This window comes from Tupaia chinensis, unplaced genomic scaffold (genome assembly GCF_000334495.1).
Source record: "Tupaia chinensis unplaced genomic scaffold, TupChi_1.0 Scaffold000612_1, whole genome shotgun sequence".
NCBI lineage: Eukaryota > Metazoa > Chordata > Mammalia > Scandentia > Tupaiidae > Tupaia > Tupaia belangeri.
In genome coordinates, this window is record NW_006160131.1 from 743126 (window position 1) to 750526 (window position 7401).

Genomic DNA, 7401 nt, shown 5'->3' on the forward strand with positions numbered 1-7401 from the left:
GGGCCGCGCGGTACCTGTGGGGCAGACACAGGGCGCATGGAAGGCGTGCCGCGGCCCCAAACGACTTCCCGGCCCGCGCCCGCGCCCTGCGCAGTCCCGGGGAAGCCGCCTCGTTGGGAACCCCCGCGCTCCCCGGAGGCCTAGTGACGTCACCGAGGAGGATGACGTAACGCCCCGAGGTTTCCCGGGTAGGGTTTCCCTAGATCTGAGACCCGGCCGCCGCGGCTGAGCCCAGGTGCAGAGGGGACCCAAGGTGGGCCAGCAGAGGGCGCGCGAAGGCCAGACTCCGGCTGTGAGCGCGGACCGGAGATTCGCCAACCACTACCCCGCGGCACAGGGTACCCCAGCTCGGAAACGGTTTTAGAGGCCTATGGATACCAGAGCAGAAGAGACTTCTCCGCGTGGTTGCTTAGCGGCAAAGAAAGGGTGGTCCGCTACCTAGGCCCCACAGACAGCGCACCCGGGCGTCCAGCCCCAGCCTTGAGCAAAGCCTGGCAGCCCCTGGCCGCCCGAAGATGGAACATCGGGCCGTGTGCCCGGGCCTCCAGGGTGCCGCCGCTCTGGAAGGAGGGCTCCGGCAGGTGGCTCTGGCTGCTACTGCCTGCCACCGGCCCTGCCTTTGTCTGCGCCTGCCGCTCCGCTGGGCGTGGGCCAGCCCTCTCTTCCTCTCCTCCTGAAGCCTCCCCACTCTTCCCCGTCAGATTCGGCTCCGACGCCGCTCCCCAACCTCCTACCACTCTAGGCCCACCCCCACCCCCCGTCTTTGAAGAGCGGAGGGCAGCTATTACAGATGAGACTCAGAACCTGTCTGCAAGCTCCCCGCATGTCTTCTGCGCCCACCCGGTACTCCACTCCCTGCAGCTGGGCATCTGGTTACAAACACCCTCCTCTCCACAGATGGGGCTTGGGGGACCCTGCATGCCAAGAGGCCAGCAGGAGAGAGCCCTGACTGAGGGGTGAAGGGCAGCCACCACTGACAACCCCCACAGATAAGAGTCCTTCTTAATGCCCCATACTCAGGGGCTTTCACACATAACCCCTGGGGTTGCCTGGAATGACTATCAATTCTTTACAGATGGGGAATGGGGGAGCGGCTGGGCCCGTCCATGGCGGTGTGAGCCAGGCCTGGCCACAAAGCCCTCGCTCTAGTGGGTGGGCAGTGCTGCTCTGTAGGCTAGCTTCGTGGGCCTTTTCAAAGAGCCCCATGACCCTCCTACCCTCCACACGCTCGGAGTGCATACCCAACAGGGACCCCAGTGTGCCTGAGCTCCAATGCAGGGGGCAGGGAGAGGGGCAGGGGGTGCCTGGCTGTAGCTGCCACACACTGCTCCTACATGGCTCCTGTCTGACTCCATGGCTGCCTTCGGGCATGTGCCACTTAATGCCCGTGCCAGTCCCCTTCTGGGCCTGTGTTCCAGAACAGACAATGGCAAGAACAATGGCTCTGCCCGCCCCCTCCACAACCCCACCATGAGGCTGCCATGGCGACGCAGCCCAGATAAAACACGATGCTGCCAGTCACGAGGAGTTAATTACATCTGTTGTTCTCCTTTCCTGAGCCGAGCCCTTGGGAACAGGGATGCTCTGGGGGAACGGGCAGTAGCTAGAGCCCCGGCCTGCAGGGCGGGCACAGTTGCAGTCAGAAAGGCCACTTTGGTCAGGCACCATCAGGCCTTGTTCTAGTCCCTGCCCACGAGCAATCGTCATGCCTGGTGGCGGTGCCCCTTTGGGGGGGGGAGGAGACAGTCTCAGAGAGGGAAATGGCTTGCCCCAGGTCAGGCTGTGCCCAGCACCCTCCCCGGGTGGCGAATGAAGTATAAATGAATTCCTGTGCCTTCTCCCGCCCTGTCCCGCCCCTGCACTGGCGGGCCTGACCCCCAGCCACAGGATGAGGATGGAAGGCAACTCTGGGTAACAGGGACCATGCCCTGAGGGTGCCCAGTTTAGCAGGGCATTAGGCCAGACTAGGCCAGGCCACACCCAAGGCCGGCTGGGTGCCACGGCCAACCCTCCTCAGGAGGCAGGAGGCAGCTGCAAGTTGGAGAGGAAGCCCTGCGCATGGCCGGCCCTCCGTCCCCAGCCCCATGCTCCAGCCCAGTGGGTGGAGGTCTGGTGCTGAGCACCCTCTTGGCTGCGGCAGGCAGAAGACTGAACCCTGCAGCCCACACCAGTTACTCAGGAGACCCCAACATACACAGGGAGAAATCGGTTCAGGCCTTTTGCAGTGCTCTGCCTGGAGGTTCAGGTGGCTGGATCCCACATGGCCGACTCTAGTTTGAGTCTCAGGCCTGGCCCCTTGAAACTCATGCCGGGTGCATGTGCATGCATGCCACCAAGTCCCAAGATGGGAACGGAGGGGACGAGACTTGGGGCACAGCATCCCCCAGAGGGTGCCTTCTCACTTTCCCTTTGCAAGTGCCCTATGGCAAAAATCTAAAAACAGAAAACTTTGCCTGACCAGGCCACACTTCTCAGCCACCCAGAAGCCATGCTCAACTGTCCCCACGACTGTGCGTGTGCTCGCCCTTGCCCAGGGAGCCCTTGGGCCCAGGACTCTGCCGCCAGCCCCGTTCTCAGCCCTCCCTTGGCCACCCTAGGCAGGGAGCCATGCCCTCTAGACACCTTGGCTGTCCATCTCTGCTTTGAGGTGTTTCCTGTTTCTTTTTGTTTCTTTCTCTTTCCTTCTTTAAAAGGTTTTTACCACGGGGTGCATATGCTCATGAGACAGACAGTGAGAGGGGAATGGCTGGCGGGGGTGGCCTCACCACAGTCCCTTCCCCCATCCTCCTGGGATCCTGGGCACACGTGCCCATGTGCCTGGCGTGATTTTTAAGTTGCCGGATCTGGGACTCGAACTGCAATTGGCCATGTAGGCCACGTGGAGGTACAGCCCTTAACCACCACGCCACCTGCTGGCCATGCTGTTTTCTGTGCTTACTTTCTGGCAGGCTCCTTGAACATGTCACAAATTTGACCTGGCCTTGTCGCGGCATGCCTCAGCATACCCTTTGTTTTCCTCAGGCCACGCTGACTGAAGGTGGCAGGGGTGACAGTTTCCTAACACGCACGTGGCCTCGGTTTCCTCAGAGGTGACCATGTGAGGACTGAGCTGATCTGTGTGAAGGACCCGGAGACACCCAACAGACGCGAGAGCTGATGGCGGCGTGGACTGCAGCTACGCAGTGTCCCCAAGGTGCTCTTGCTGGACACCAGGGTTCTCACGGCATTTCCATAAAGCAGGCTAGCGTCCTTTCAGGTGTGTGCATGCGTGCATGTGTGGAAGCACCATCTGGTGGACGGCCATGCTGCAGCCCTCCTCCGTCCTCCCTGGGGGTGGGGCATGCACACACGTGCACCTGGAGTCTCTCAAGCCGCCGGGTCCAGGACTGGGACTACACGGTTGGCATGTGGGACCCAGCTGCTGTAGCCACCATGCCACCTGCTAGTCCCAGGTTGGCTTGCTTGCTTTTTTTTTTTTTTTCTTTTTGAGAGAGATTTTTTGCTATAGGGTGCGTGCACTCGCCAGAGAGACAGAAAGTGATAAATCACCCCCCAGGGGGCATGGCACGCCACAATCCCTTCTCCTCTATTCTCTTCTCAGGATCTTGGGCACGCACGCACATGCGCCTGGCATGAGTTTAAGCCATCAAGTTGGGGTTTGAACCGCAGTCAACTACATGGGAGTCCAGCGACATAGCCATTACGCCAACTGCTGGTCCCTTGCATTCTTTCAATCTGACAGATGAGAACATTTGTCTTGAAAAAATTAAATGATAGCCAAGCCCACACAGATCCTGTCTGCAGCCTGGACACATTGCCAGAGGCACCTGGCCCCGACCCTGTGCACCCAGATCCCAGGCTCAACTCAGACCTCAAAGTTTGCCACCATGGGGGTCTCCTACCAGCAGTGGGGCCACTGGTCACTCCCTTCACCGAATCCTGTGCCACACTGCTTCCTCAGGGCAGTGTCTCAATCTGTCCTCTTCCTCTAGTCCCACCACTGCCTGGGCCAGGTCACCATCACCTCTCATCTGGCCCCTATTACCATGCCACACACTGGGGCCCCCGCCCAGCCAGCCTGCTCTCCGCATCACCCATTCCCCTCAGGACTCCTGCCCGAAGCCTCCAGTGTCTCCCACTGCCATGGAAAATGGCCAGTCCTTCACAGTGGAGACCAGGGTCCCCCCAACTTGCACATGCATCAAGACCACATGGAGCGCGTGTTAAACCGTGCTGTGCCCCAAGTCTGCCTTTCAACGTGTGCCCAGCAGTTGCTGGGGTCACTGCTCCAGGGAGCACGCCCAGGGCCGTGGGCCGAGGTCATGGCCTCCAGGGCGAGCTCCTACCCCCGCGGCTCACCTGTCACTTCCTCAGACAGGCAGGTCTGAGCCACCTCACCCCAGGGCTAGCTGAGAAGTACAGTCATACACACGTGTCTGGAGTGGCCTGTGCCCATCTGCTCTGACTGCCGGCACACAGTGGCTCAGAAACCACTTGTCGCCTGTGTGGTCTGACTGTGGGACGGGGACACCAGAGCTGGGTCTGCGTCTAACTCGCTCCTAGGAATGCTGGCCTTTCACCAAAGTGTCATGAGAGAGAAGCCGCCACCCAGCTCTCGGCCCCACAGTGATCACAAACAAGCTGAGGGCCCACTCACGGGGGAGTGGACTGCGCGGGGCGTGCGCCAGGGGCTCGGGGTCACGGGAAGCGCTGGACACTCGGCTGGAGCTGCTGGCCTCCGGGAAGACAGGGACTCAGACCAGGGGACAGAGCGGGTGGGGTGAAGGAGGTCACGTGTCCTGTGTGTCCTGGGTTGCGCGTGCCAGGCCCGCTCCTAGTCTACATCTGTTATCTCAGGGACAGCCAGGTGTGGCCATCACCCCCCTCCACACAGGAGGTGGCCTAACCTGAGCGGGGTCTGGCTCAAGCCCATAGTCAGGTGGCTGTGAAGCCCAGGTGACCCTGAGCCCACTGAACTGGCAGGAGGGCACTGGTGACATTCTTGCACTCCCCCCACACTGGGAGGGTGGCCCAAGGCCGGAGAGAGATGACAGATTTGTCCCAGCTCCCAAAGTCAGCCAGGCCCAGCGCTGGCCAGGACCTCACTGCCATGTAGGCCAAGATACTGGCGCGGCACCCTGCCCGCAGCCAGCAGCTCGGGGACCCGACCCTGACACGGGGCCAGGGACTCACGGCTTAGGAAACTGCAAAAGGACAACAGAAAATGGGGTCCCAGCGGGCGTGAGGCCAGTCAGCTGCACGGAGCCCCCCGAGGGGGTCTGGGCGGGACACTCAGAGATGACCCTTCCATCAGACTCAGGCCTGTGGCTGTCTCCACCCACGCTCGGCCTGGACATGCCTGTCTGTCCTTTCAGGGGAGTGGTCTCCAGGGGAAGATGACACCCTCTTGCGAGGGGCGGTCTCTGGTTCAAATCCCACTTCTGCCCGAGCTGAGCCCGTCTCTTACCTGTAGGACCTGCCTGACAGTGCCGAGGGGGGACTAGAACCAATGAGGGTAGCGAACATATTGCATGCCCAGTGTACACAGTGACATGTCATCACCCCAGTGCCACACCCCACGGCCTGCGTGGCTCAGTCATAGAAGCCAACTCATGTCACTGCACTCAGCCCAAGGGGCCAGCAGGCACAGCCGTCGCCTCGCTCTGGACCAGAGGCCCTAGACGTGTGGCCCTCAGGGTGGTCACAGTTCAAAATACACGATCCATTTTTCAATGTTCAGATTAGTTGCAGATGTGAAAACCAGGAGGCTTTACATACAAGTCTGGATTTCTGGCTTATCTCTAGGGGACAATTTGGTCACACCAAGTCTGCATCTCGCATGGTGACACAGACATGGCGCCTGGCCACTGCCCAGCTCACCTCGCTCATCCCTGTCCTGGTGCCTGGGAGCACTGGGTTTCTACCCTCTGAGTAAGGCCGAGCGCCCCTAGGCTGGCCCGGCGCTGCACAGGCCCGTGCTGAGGTTTCCCACAGCCAGGCTCCCGCCAGCCAGCCACAGAGCCCAGGAACCCGGGACCAAGAGTGGGGGCTTTGCAGGGACCCAGGTGGCCCTCACCACTTGGCCTCTCCCAGAGGACACAGAGGGAGCGGGGAGGAAGCAAGTCCTACGAGCATCTGGGGGAGGTGGAAGATTGTGGCAAGGCCTGAATGACAGGACTCTCCGTCCAGGAGGGCTGTCCCCCCACACGGCCCCACAGCTCTCCGCCTGGGCCACCCGAGATGCACAGCAGGCAGAGGAACCTGCTCTGGGATCTGAACCCCACCACTTTATGCTCGTGTGACCTTGGGCGAGTCATTTCACCTCTGAGCCTCAGCCTCTTCTCAAAAAGGGGCATAGCAACTTACCTTGCACAACCGCCGGGGGAATCGGGACATAAGGGCAGACGCACTCACCACAGGTCTCACGTGGCAGAACGGAACCAAAGGGGCCCGCCCTGCCCGCGGGTCATCCCCAAGGCACCCTGCAGAGTACCGTCCACCTGAGGGCCCCCAGAACCCCAGACACTGGTTCCCTCCGGTGTCCAGGGCACCTCTAGGACAGGAAAGGATCCGCGTGGTTGCGGTCTCTGAGATGCTGGATCCAAACCCAGCAGCGGGGCTGGCATCTGCTGAGTCAGGCGAGGAGCTGGCAGGAAGGCTCCACTCCGGGCACGCTACCCATGGAGGGGAGGCTGGAGAGGAGCCAGAGGTCACTTCCTCTGACTCAGTGCCCACCTCCTCCCAGGCGCTACCCTAGCACTCAGGCACCTCCATGTGGTGCTGGCCTGCTCACCAGCAACCTGCATGCCGCCCGGCACAGTCGGGCATTGTGCTCAGACAAGAAAGGGGCGCTTGTGGTCCACAGCAGCCGGGGTGCTCGGGCTTGGCCTGGCCTTCAGCGTCCCTGGGTCAGCAATGTCCTCTCCTCCGCTCCTGCCCACTGTGCTCACCCTCTCCGAGACTGAGGCGTGCCGACACCCGCTGGCCCAGCGGTTTGGCCTATGCCCCAGCCTGGCTGGGAGAAGGGATGGAGCTTTTTCCCTCGCGCCTGGTAAGAACATCGCCTCCGGGGAACCCAGCTCCGGCCAGGCCGCTTCGCCATGAGGGCGGACAGAGAAGGCCCTGGGAGGTGGCAATGGCAGTGGGAAGGAGAAGCAGAGACTCGGACCCCATTTTCATGCTCCTCTTCCTGGCAGGCCCCGGTCCGGGCCGCCTCCACGTTTGCAGCCACCCCAGGAGCCCCACTGCGACGACCGCAGCCACGTGGGAGCCAGCTCGTGCCCACGGGCCGCTCGCCCCCATCCCACCCCACCCCCATGGGCTGTGGAGGCAGGCACACCCAGCGCGGCCAGAGGGCCACGGCCCCCCACCGCGCACCCCGTCTCCCCCAGAGCCCCCGAG